The 12,171-nt window shown below is 44.4% G+C and overlaps 1 protein-coding gene and 1 pseudogene across 5 annotated transcripts in view; both read right to left on the bottom strand.

The window, feature by feature from the left end:
* ADAMTSL3 (ADAMTS like 3) overlaps nucleotides 1-12,171 on the bottom strand; it is a 398,206-nt gene that overhangs the window by 290,151 nt on the left and 95,884 nt on the right. The window lies entirely within an intron of this gene.
* LOC142456344 (cyclin-dependent kinase 2-associated protein 2 pseudogene) lies at nucleotides 2,882-3,336 on the bottom strand (annotated as a pseudogene).

The raw sequence follows: 12,171 nt of genomic DNA, 5'->3' as shown, positions 1-12,171 counted from the left end.
TGTTTTGGACACACAAAAACAGAGAATGGAAATAGCGGAAGCAGACAAGTTCTAACAGAAATATCAAAGGGTATATTTTTCAGGTCAAAGAATGAGTGTACAGGAAGAAATAAAAAAATAAGAATGTGAGCAAATCCAATTTAAGAGGGACTGTATAAAACAATTATAACTTGTGGTGTTCAAAATATATTCATGGATTTAATATGCCTCATAGCAGTGCCCATGAGTCAGGAGAGGAATGAATAGCGCTGAAATAGCGTGAGAGCCTTGCATCATCAAGAAAGGCAATTTAAAAACAAATTATTATTACACTTGGATAGGTTTTCATCTCTAGAGTTACCACTGGAAAACAGAAAACATTGTATAACTCTTAAACTAACATTCAATTCTCACTGTTATCCAATCAGTTCTGACTCATGGTGACCCCATAGCACAGGCGAGAACTGCTTCTTCGGGCTTCCGAGATTTTACATCTGTATGGGAGCAGGTAGCTCCATCTTTCTCCTGTAGAGCAACTGGTAAACCTGAACTTTAATTCTCTACAGGAGTAAACAACCTCATCTTTGTCCCTTAGGGGGGCTGGAGGGCTGGAACTGTTGACCAGTGGTTAGCAACTCAGCCCACTAGGCCACTAGGGCACTTTCTACACCACGAGGGGAAAATATAATAAGGAAGCATATTCACTTTATTCAAGGGTAGGCAAGAATGTTCGGGAAAATGGAAGAACAGAAAGATTAATTAAAATGCACCTGGATTTAAATGAAACATTTAAATGTGAATGTACCGACGCTTACATTCAATCTAAATAGAATACACCTTAAATTAAAAAGCAAATATTGTCAAAATAGGTCGTTAAAACCAGCTAGATTCTATTTCAAAGAGATGTTTTGAGATGGGGCTAGAAAGCTTGACAAAGACGTTCATACCATAAGATCATTGACCAAATCATTGCTGATGGCAGACAGGTCATGGCTGGTAGAAGAGAACCCAGAAAGATCTTGCGTTTTATTGCCTGTCCAAAGGCGTTCAACTGTGTGATCATCATAGACTACACATAGCCTTGAGAAGAATGGGAAGTCCTGAGCAATTAATTATGCTCCTATGGAATCTGTACATTGGCCAGACCGCTATTTGAACAGAACAAGGAGATCCTGCATGATTTAAAACCAAGAAAGGTGTGCATAAAGGTTGAATCCTTTCACCATATTTACTCAATCTTCAAACTGAGCAAATAACCCAAGAAATTGAACTGTAAGAAGAACACGGCATCAGGACGGAAGAAAGGCTCATCCACAATCTGCCATATGCGGCTGACACCACTTGACCTGCTGCACTCAAGGAGGCCTTGAGGCACTTGCTGAAGAAGACCAACGACTGCAGGTGCAATTCTATATAGATATATATTGAATTTCTATGTGTGTGTGTGTGTGTGTGTGTGTGTGTGTGTGTGTGTGTTCCTCACAATTAGACCAGGAGCCAGCATCATGATAAACAGAGATTTCACATGATTTGACAAGGATTTCACTTTACGTGAATCCCAATGAATGCTTATGGAAGAAGCGATCGAGAAATCAAATGACATTTTGCAGCAGACAAACTGACTGCACAAGACACCCTTAACATGTTCAAGAGCAAAGACGTCACTTTGAGGAGGCAGGTGCACCTGCCCCGAGCCCTGGTATTTTCTTTTAAAAAATCATTTCATTGGAGGCTCATACAACTCTTATCACAATCCAAATATACATCTATTGTGTCAAGCACATTTGTACATTTGTTGCCATCATCATTCTCAAAACATTTGCTTTCTCCTTGAGCCCTTGGTGTCAGCTCCTTAGTTTTTTCCCCTTCCTCCTCCACCCTCCCTTCCTCGTGAACCCTTGATAATTTGTAAATTATCATTAATTTCATGTCTTACACTGTCCAGTGTCTCCCTTCACCCACTTTTCTGTTGTCCACCCCCTAGGGGGGGGTTATATGTAGATCTTTGGGATCGGTTCACTTTCTCCCCCCACCTCCCCTTATCCTCCTGGTATCACTACTCTCATTATTGGTCCTGAAGGGTTTATCTGTCCTGAATTCCCTGTGTTTTCAGCTCTTATCTGTACCAGTGTACATCCTCTGGTCTAGCCGGATTTGTAAGGTTGAATTGGGATCATAATAGTTGGGGGAGAAAGCATTACAGAAGCAGAGGAAAGCTGTATGCTTCATCGGTGCTATACTTCACCCTGGCTGGCTCATCTCCTCCCTGTGACACTTCTGTAAGGGGGTGTCCAGTTGTCTACAAATGGGCTTTGGGCCTCCATGCCACACTCCCCCTTATTCACCATGATAGGATTTTTTTGTTCTTTGATGCCTGATACCTGATCCTATTGACACCTCAAGATCACACAGGCTGATGTGCTTCTTCTATGTGGGCTTTGTTGCTTCTCAGCTAGATGGCTGCTTGTTTATCTTCAAGCCTTTAGGACCCCAGACATTATATCTTTTGATTGCTGGGCACCATTATCTTTCTTTTTGTTGTTGTTATTATTGTTTTCATCTTTCATTTTTTTTAACAACTCCAAATCAGCTTTATTTTATACAAAAAGGGCGTATTTAGCAAAAGACACACTGAGAAAAGAGTCGCTGTGGCCCAGGGGGACAAGGCAGGGAGGCGACCAGCCTTCCAGGCGCCTGCTGGGGACAAGGGGTTGGAAAGGAAGTAGTCCTCGGTGCTGGCTAGGTGCTGAGGTGGGAGGGGGACACGGGAAGGTGAAGGCTCCCGGTGGATCAGCACTGATGGCAGGTCATGGGGAGGGGGGATTCACAGTGACCTGGCGGCTGACACTTGGAGGGCCCTCAACCAGTGCTGCAGGCTGGAGTGAGCTGGTTCCTGAAGGGTGCCCACCCAGGGACACAGAGCTGGAAGTGCGACTCTGGGTGGAGGACGGGGAGAGGTCAGTGCTCTGCGGTGGCCGGCAAGGTCCAGGCGAGGAGGCGAGGGCGCTTTCGTTACGTTCTGGCGTTGCACTCTGTCTCGGCCAGGCACTCTCTGACCAGGGCCCGGGCGTGGATGATGCCTCTCTTCAGGCGCTCCATAGCACTCTTGCTTCCGGCATAGGTGGGCCGGATCTCCTTGCCCATTTCCTCTATGACAGACAGCAGGTCCGTGTAGGTGCTCTGGGAGCCCTGAGTGCCGGGCGGCTTCATGGCCTGCACATAGCCCATGGAGGGCGGTCCAAAGTCGTTAAACAGTGGCCTGAAAGGGGCAGCGGCTCCCGGCCCGGAGCCCGACGGCGAGGGGACGCTTCCGGCTGTAGGGACCGGGGTGCCAGGCCCAGGGGTACTGGAGCCGGGGGTGCTGCTCGGGGCGGGGACGATGGGCTTGTAGGACCTGTTTTCATCTTTCTTCACCACATTTGCTTCTGCACCCGCTTTGTCTTCAGCGATCATGTCAGGAAGGTGAGCATCATGGGATGTCAGTTTAATAGAACAAAGTGTTCTTGCATTGAGGGAGTACTTGTTCATCTGCTACCTTAATCTAAACCTACAAATATATGCATATAGATCTATTACTCCATCATATATAAATATATTTATATATGTACATGTCTGTATATAGACCTCTATAAATGCCCTGTCTCCTAGTTCTTTCCTCTATTTCCTTTGACTTTCCTCTTGTCCCACTATCATGCTCAGTCTTCACTTGGGTTTCAATAATTACTCTTGGTTACATTGTCCTTGATTAAGCCCTACCAGGCCTCCTACCCCCTCCTCACCATTGATTTTGGATCACTTGTTGTTTCCTTGTCCCTGGGTTAGTTAACACCCACTTACTTTCGCTCACCTCCCCCTCTCCCATGTCCCCCCAAACCGTAGGTCAGACCCATTTTTTTCTCCTCCAGCTCGTTTATCCTGCCTATCATACCTAGATAGCCCTGCCCTGCAGAGATAACATGCACATAAAAAATAAGACAGAGCACTATGATTCAGAACAAACTCAATAGCACCGAGCAACAAAAGAAAACAAAACAACAATAATGAAACAACAACAAACCAAGGACACACACACACACACATGCACAGATGCACACAAAGTCTGTAAATAGTTCAAGGTCTGTTTGTTGACCAGTAGAAGTGTTTTCCGGTCGAGTCTGATGGGGTGCCATGCCCTGACCTCAAAGTCTATTTTTGGTATTCCCTGGGGACTTCGTTGCTCGGTTCCCCTTGCTGTTCTGTTGCACCTCCTTAGTGTTTCGTCTCCGTGTGGTGGGGTCAGATCAGGTGCGATTCCCACTCTGTGTCTCCAGGGTTGTCCCCATAGCACTAGTCATAGGATTTCCAATCACCTCATATGCGTGTGAAAGTTGAATAGCGGGCTAAGAAACCGAAAAAATGTTGCTATGCTTGACTTGTGGTCTTGGTGAAGAATACTGAAAGTATCATGGACTTCCAAAAGAATAAATAAATTTGTCTTGGAAGAAATATAGCCAGAATGCTCCTTAGAAGTGAGGATGGCAAGACTTTTGTTTCACGTATTTTGAACATGTTCTCAGGAAAGAATGGCCCTGAGAAAGGCCATCCTGGTCGAGGGGCAGCCAAAGGAAGAAGACCCTCAATGAAAGGGATTGACATAGCGGCTGCAACAATGGGCTCCAACACACGAGCCATTAAGAGTACTGGTGCGGGGGCGGGGGGGGGGGAGCTGAAACCAAGGGCTCAAGTAGAAAGAACATATTTTGAAAATGATGATGGCAACTTATGTACAAATGTGCTTGACACAATGGATGGATGTATGGATGGTGATAAGAGCCCCCAATAAAATGATTATAAAAGAAAAAAAAGAAAATGATCATGGAAACTTATGTGCTTGACACAATGGATGGGTTGTGATAAGAGCTGTAAGAGCCCCCAATAAAATGATATTTTTAATACACATATAAGTGATCATATCAAGCCTTTTAAAATCTTAAAACTGTTTTGCTCTCAAGTAATATAGTAAGACTCACAGAAAAAAGAGTAGCTGGTGCAGGCAGTGTTTCATTCTGCTGTGCACAGGGTCGCTATGATTCAGAACAAACCCAGCATCACCTAACAGCAAAAACAAATCGTGAAGCCACACTTCCCAAAGGTATTGAAAGTACCACGGCCTTCCAAACGAACACACACATCTGTCTTGGAAGAAGCAGAGTCAGGATGCTCGTTGGAGACAAGGATGGCAAGACTTGTCGTACGAACTTTGGACATGGTGTCAAGACAGCCCAGGCCCCGGAGGGCATCATGCTTGGTACAGCAGATGGACAGTGTAAAGGAGGAAGGGCCTCAGTGGGATGTGTTGGACTACTGGGTGCAGCACTGGGCTCAAACTAAAGGACCGTTGTGAGGAGGATGTGGGAGAAGGCGGTGCGTCTCTCGCTTACTCGTAGGGTCGCTATAGGATCAACGGCCCCTTTCCATCACTATCCGTGAGTTTAAAAGACAGTCCTACCCTGCCTTCTAAGGTCTTTATGAGTTGGAATGGACTTACTGGAGTGAGTTTGGACTTTGTTTAGGTTTGTTCGAGGGTGGACCTTTCAAGAGAAGAGAGTTGGAAGTATCAGTCCTCTAAAATATATGTCGACATTGGGAAGCAGCACAGTGGAGAGAATCACAACGAAAATAGAAGGAAAAGTAACACAGATGAGAATCACGATGATGAAAAGATAGGGGACAAACAGGAGAGGATCGTCCAAGTCATGGTGGCCTTCGTGACAAATGAAATAGACAATCCATGGTTAGACGCTGGAAACACGCCGAGCCCCAAACCCTCTGGCCTGAGTTGATTCCACCTCAGTGACCCTGCAGGGCAGAGCAGAACTGCTCCACGGGGTCCTTGGCTACAAACCTTCATGCCAGCAAACAGCCTCGTCTTCCTCCCTGTGCTTGGTCTAGAACCACTGATGAAAAGTTAGCGGCCAATTCTTAATTTTCTGTGCTACCAAGGGCTCCTGTTGGACTGGGTCAGTCACTAACAATCAGTTTCAGGGATGAGATGTGGACCATCACGACAGATATCCTGAAAGCCGCGGAAAGCTTAGAAGAGACTGGAGGATCACACATTAATTTCAGTCTATTTCAAGTGTTAGGTGCAGACCCAGATCCGTTGTCTGAGGCAGGGTATGTTCCACAGATCGATTCTCCTGCAGAACGCCCTGTAGGGTGAGAGACAGGCTGAGATTTCACCTACAGCCCCACTCTTCCTGGCTCCTTCTCCCTTCGCCTTTCCGAATCCTTTTCTTCCACCCTCTTACTGGGCTCTTCTAGAATTAGACAAACAATTACAAAAGAGAAACAAAACAGCCCATTCCTGCTCATGGTGACCCCACGCACCGCAGAGTAGAAGTGGACTCCAGTGTTCTCCTGGCTACGACCCTTTGGAAGGAGAGACCCGGGCCCTTCTCTGCGGCACCTCTGGGGAGACAAGTACGAACTGTGTCTGCTGTTCGGGGCCACCCTTCTGCTGGGGGCGCTCCCTGAATAAATCACTCTGCACGAATCTTCATCTCACAGTCTGCTTCTCAGGACCCAACCCAAGAAACTTCTCGTGTGCATGCCAAGCGATGAATTTTTAAAAGAAAAGAAAGGGGGATGTAAACAAAATCCTGTGACTCAAGCATAACAAAATGTGAACAACTCCTATCTTTCTTTAATATTTGTCTCATTGAGAAAGGAAAAGGGCAAAGAAGGAACTCCCTGGAGGAATGAGCAGGGAGAATTTCTGAGGCATTGAGCAGGGAGAGCAAGTGCCCCGCCTAGCAGAAGGCCAGTCTTTCGCGCCACTGTAGCTAATGCCGGAAGAGGGGGACGCACCGCCTATGCAAATCCTAAAAGAAAGAACGCACAGTTCCAGAACATCACCAGCCAGGAGTCGTTCAAGAATCAAGGCAATGCAAACATTTTCAAAGGCGAGAACCCCAACTAACTAAGAGATGCTTGGAAATTCTAAGCAGCAAGACTGGAGAAGTCCTATAAAAGAAATACTGATGAATATTTAGTTAATTTAAAAATGGAGCCATCAACGGGGAATTTTCGATGATAGAAGAGAGCAGATGCTATATTCAATAAGAACAATAGTAATACTATTGACAGTATACTAATTACAGGCTAATAATAACATTGATAATATGAGCAACAAAAATTGGAAGTGGATGGAAGAAAGGTGGGAAAGGAGTCAAATAATTGTTTAATTCTAAGATTGAAGCAAGGATCTTCACAAACATAATACCACCAACCTCCGCACGCTTTTCATTATACTTAAACATGTCTTGGAAGAAAGAATTTACCCTGTGGAAAAAGAGCTTTCATCCATTTCAAGTTTAGGAAATGTTTCTTTTCCATTTCATTTCCTTGATATCTCTGAAATTCACATAAAATAGTGTTAGTTTCAAGTGACAAACATTATTTGATAGCATGTTTGTATATTTGCATCCATTTATTTCTCCAAACTCCGAACACGCCCTAGTGGAGTTGTGGGTTGGGTATATTGAGCAGCTATCCACAGAGTCTAAGATTGAAACCCATCAACTGCTCCCCAGCAGGAAGATGAGGCTGTCTTCTCTGATAATGATTTACAGTCTCAGAAATCCTATATCCATGGAAGAAGCACACCAGTCAGTGCAATCACAAGGTGCCAAAGCAAAGGGAGCAGGTATAAGGCATCATGCAAAAAAAAAAGATATATATGTGTATGTGTGTGTGTATATATATATGGAATATATATATTGAATGAAGGGGGAAGTGCAGAGTGGAGACCCAAGGCCCAAGTGTCGGCCACTGGAGATCCCCTCTTAGAGGGGTTTAGGAGAGGAGATGGGTCAGTCAGGGTGCGAGGTAGTACCAATGAAGAACACAGCTTTTCCCCAGATCCTGGATGCTTCCTCCTCTCAACTACCATGATCCGAATTCTACCTTGCAGGGCTGGATAGGGCAGAGGTTGTACACTGGTACATACAGGGGCTGGAGGCACAGGGAATCCAGGGTGGATGATACCTTCAGGACCAAGGGTATGAGGGGCGATGCTGGGAGAGCGTAGGGTGAGTGGGTTGGAAAGGGGGAACTGATTACAAGGATCCACATGTGACCTCCGCCCTGGGAGATGGACGGCAGAGAAGGGGGGGAAGGGAGACTCCGGATAGGGCAAGATATGACAAAATAACGATGTATAAATTATCAAGGGCACATGAGGGAGGGGTGAGTGGGGAGGGAGGGGGAAAAAAAGAGGACCTGATGCAAAGGGCTTAAGTGGAGAGCAAATGCTTTGAGAATGATTGGGGCAGGGAATGTGCAGATGTGCTTTATACAATTGATGTATGTATATGTGTGGATTGTGATAAGAGTTGTATGAGCCCCTAATAAAATGTAAAAAAAGAAAAACAAAAGAAAAAAAAAGAATTACAGTCAGGCTAAAAAAAGAGATGTCATCTTACTGTGGCTTTAAAACCCTGGGAGAGTTCAGTGGCTGTCTGGTGAATGCCAGTCAAGAAGCCAACACTGGAGGCCCCGCTTCCTGGGAGCAGAGTTTATGGACACTCCCCAGAGAACCCCAAGGCTGATAAACAAGGCCTGCAGCCAGATGTTACAGATGCCCAACTTCCAAACATGTCAACAAATAACAGTGGCCTTTCCAGTGGGGCATTTTCTCTTCCAGAGAACATGTGGTGCAGTCTGAAAGCGTGTTTGGTCGTCACAGCGTGGTGGTGGGGAGTGTTGTGCAGTTGTTGTCTAGGAGAGAGGTGTCAGGGAAGCCGTTAAACACAGTGCGCAGGGTAACCCACCTCACATGTCCATAGCTGGGAATCTAGCCACCCTGTCCCGAAGCTGCAAGGCCACATAGGACTCTCGGGATGACTTGAGCTGGGTCGAAATGAGAACCATGGCTCCTCTAATGAGTCTAACCAGCAAAGCATCATGAAAATCCCCAAGCTTGGGGGAAAATAGAACAATGCCATCACTTTTCTCATCATGCGGAGAGAAACCAATGCCCGTGTACACACAATCTTCTCGCCGTTTTAAACACGCTCCGCTGTGTGACTCCACATCCTTCCTCGCCCTACATTAAGAACCACAAAATGGTCTTTAAAAGCTCTTTAATTCAACATACCTCAGAGTCATATTCCAAGCATTGATATTTGACAATCCACAGTGAACCTTTCTTTCCAAGGGAAAAACAAGCACAGTTCTTCAAGTTTAATGATATCACGTTGTTGTTGTTTTTAAGTCTTCTTAGACTTTTCTCAGTGATTTACTTCCATCCGTGCTGAGCCATCTCACATAGCAAAACACTGGTCTGCGCCAACAACTCATCAAGAATATTACCCAGGCCACACTTTAGGGGCATTGGCTTTAAACAAACTCCCACAAGAAGGATTATTTATCAGCTCTGAAAGTAAGGAATTAAAGAAGCCAGCATGTTGTTTTAATCTCATGCCTCCCCTTCTGGGCGTGGCTGGTGGTTTCTGCAGCTTCTGGGCCATCCGTGGGTGACGTATCAGCCCAGGTGAAGAGAGAAGGCTGGATGAAGGATTCTTGCCTTAGAGGGCATCAGGACTTAGAGCTGGAAAAGCAGACGGCACAATCTCCCATCCGCTTCGAACCTCCTCCCTAACCTCCCTTACTAGCTACGTGACTGTAGTAGTTTTTCTTGTGTCCATAATAAAATTAAAGGCCCACATTGAAATAAGCTTGAAATCATAGTCCTTCCTGACTCAACGCTCACTCCGTTCACTGAGTCCACTGAGGGTCTCATCCCTGGTTCTCAACTTATTCCTACCAAGCGACCCTCTCTTGCTTCCAGCTGTCGCTAGAGAGCAAACCACCTGATTGGCTGTCCTGCTGCCATAAACCTGGGGATCTGACCTGGTTTCACTTGCCAGTGCAACTCTGACCCAGCAGGGCACCTGGCATACAATAGGCGCTCAATAGACAAATATTTCCTTAACAAATGCATGAATAAATCAGCTGATAGACAAGCTAAGGCACAGCGCTAGCACTTCCCATAATGAATGGATTCGGAAAATACTTCTTGTTGTTTTGAGTCCAGGTTTCCATCAAAGGAAACCAAATGTCTCCAATATGGGAAAACTCTCCATGAACCGCCCTGAAGGAGATGGGAGCCTAAGCCTCGGTACAGAATTGTATCTGTTTTTGTTTGTTTGTTTACTGGGCTTCCCTAGCCCAGCTGTCAGTGCCAAGCATGAAACCACGCTATGACGGATATCCCACAGGGAGAAGGAAGCCAATTTCCTCTAACTCCTCCAGGAGTGTGGGTCCAAACTAGCTCAGGTCTTTACTGCCAGGGCCAAACGTCTCACTGCTCTTTAAGCAGAAGCTTGGATGAAGACATTCCGCCTCTGTACACTAAGGAAAGCTAATTCTGTCCTCTGTGTGGCTGGGTTGAATTACTGGACATGTTGTACTTGATCAAGACACAAAACCCTTGCGGCTTGTAATAGTTGATACATGATTATTGTTCAGCTTGAATCCATAATCCACTGGCTTCAAACCTTGTGTGAAAACATGGGGACTTGGAAGGCCATGAGGGGAGAGGAAGTAATTAACATACAAACATCCAAACCCAAACTTCGGGAAGTCTGGTTTTTCATTAAACTCTCCTTCAACACCTTTCCCAAGGACCCAATTAAAGCACACAGATTAAGAAGTCCGCTTGAATTTAGAATTCTTGTTAGAAGTGGAAAAGGGCTTTGAGGATCATTTTCACAGATGGTAAAACTGAAGTCTGGGGGGAGTGGGGGGAGCTATATGGCCAGTCCAGTGACAGAGGTTTTGGAGGAGAACTCAACTTTCTCAGCCTGCAACCCACGGCCCTGTGCGAGGCACAGGAGTCACTTGCATGAATTAGTAGGCTAGAGTCACCTTCCTGCCTTGACCTCTTGCCTCTACTACTTCTCCTATACGGCACATCAAAACCTGATGGATCCTTTTAAAAGACCGGTTCACACCTGCCATACCTAGCCACTGCCCAAACCATTGAAGGCATTCCAAATGTTCGCAGCACAAAATTCAAAAGCCCTTGGCTTAAGGTGACCAGATTTTAACATTGGTGAAGCGGGACGCCATTGACTGGGGTGGTAGGGGGGTGGGGTCTTGATTAAAAATTTGGTCTATATGGAGCAACAAAAATTTTCATAGACCACAAAAATAGTATTGTAATTTTTTTATTTCAACGTACGTACAATTTACAAAGATAATACATTAAAAATTATGTATAGTAGTTTTTATTCTTTGGCATATTTCCCATTTGAGTGAATTTTTTATAGATTGTTGTCATTGTTTAAAAGGTCATGAAAATTTTCACAAGAATTTGTTAAATTATATTTCACACATAAAATGGCTTTCAAAGTCTCAACACTTAATTGTGATTTCTCTGATGTCCACACTTTATTTACCGTAGGAAAAAATGTGTTCAGTCGCAGCATTAGTTCCTGGTAAGGATAGCGTGTATCACTCAATTTTTAGTGCATTATTGTATGGAACATGGTCTGTTTCAAAATGAGATATTTCTAACCATTTGTTCTCTATTGTGATTTTTGCTGATGCCCAAGATTTAACCTTTTCCTCATCAATACATTTTAAATAATGATATCTCATTAAAAATATCATTTTCAGAAATATTACGTCATGGGAAAATTTGAGTAAGATGATCAATTGATTTTTGCACATCATTCCAATTAAGTTCTTGTTTTAATGTAACCCAATGAAAATGTTCAATATCATTGTAATGTACCGTCCACTCTTCTAAATAATCTACATAGTTACTATAGAACTTTTTAACATGATTTATGATATCTGCACGATGTATTGCACCTTGTTCTTCTAGTTGGCTTATACTATTATGGTTAGTTAATGGAAGAAAAATTATTTTCTAACCGCTCTTGACACTGAAATTTTAAATTATTAACTTCATTTGCTACTTCGACTACTGTTTTCGTCATTGCCAATGCCAAACATGCCATTCAGCCATCGTTTGGTGGTCGAATTCTAACAACTGATCAACAATGAGACTCTGATAAGCAGTTCTCGACAATCAGTTCTCAACAATTATTTGTTATTATTACATTTTAACATTATAAAATCAACACAAATAATATAAAACTCATATCCTGGCGAAATAGCCACATGGCAGCCGAAAACCGT

This window comes from Tenrec ecaudatus, chromosome 9, assembly GCF_050624435.1.
Source record: "Tenrec ecaudatus isolate mTenEca1 chromosome 9, mTenEca1.hap1, whole genome shotgun sequence".
Taxonomy (NCBI): domain Eukaryota; kingdom Metazoa; phylum Chordata; class Mammalia; order Afrosoricida; family Tenrecidae; genus Tenrec; species Tenrec ecaudatus.
Note: the sequence above shows the minus strand (reverse complement) of the source record. Positions and strands in the feature narration are given on the sequence as shown.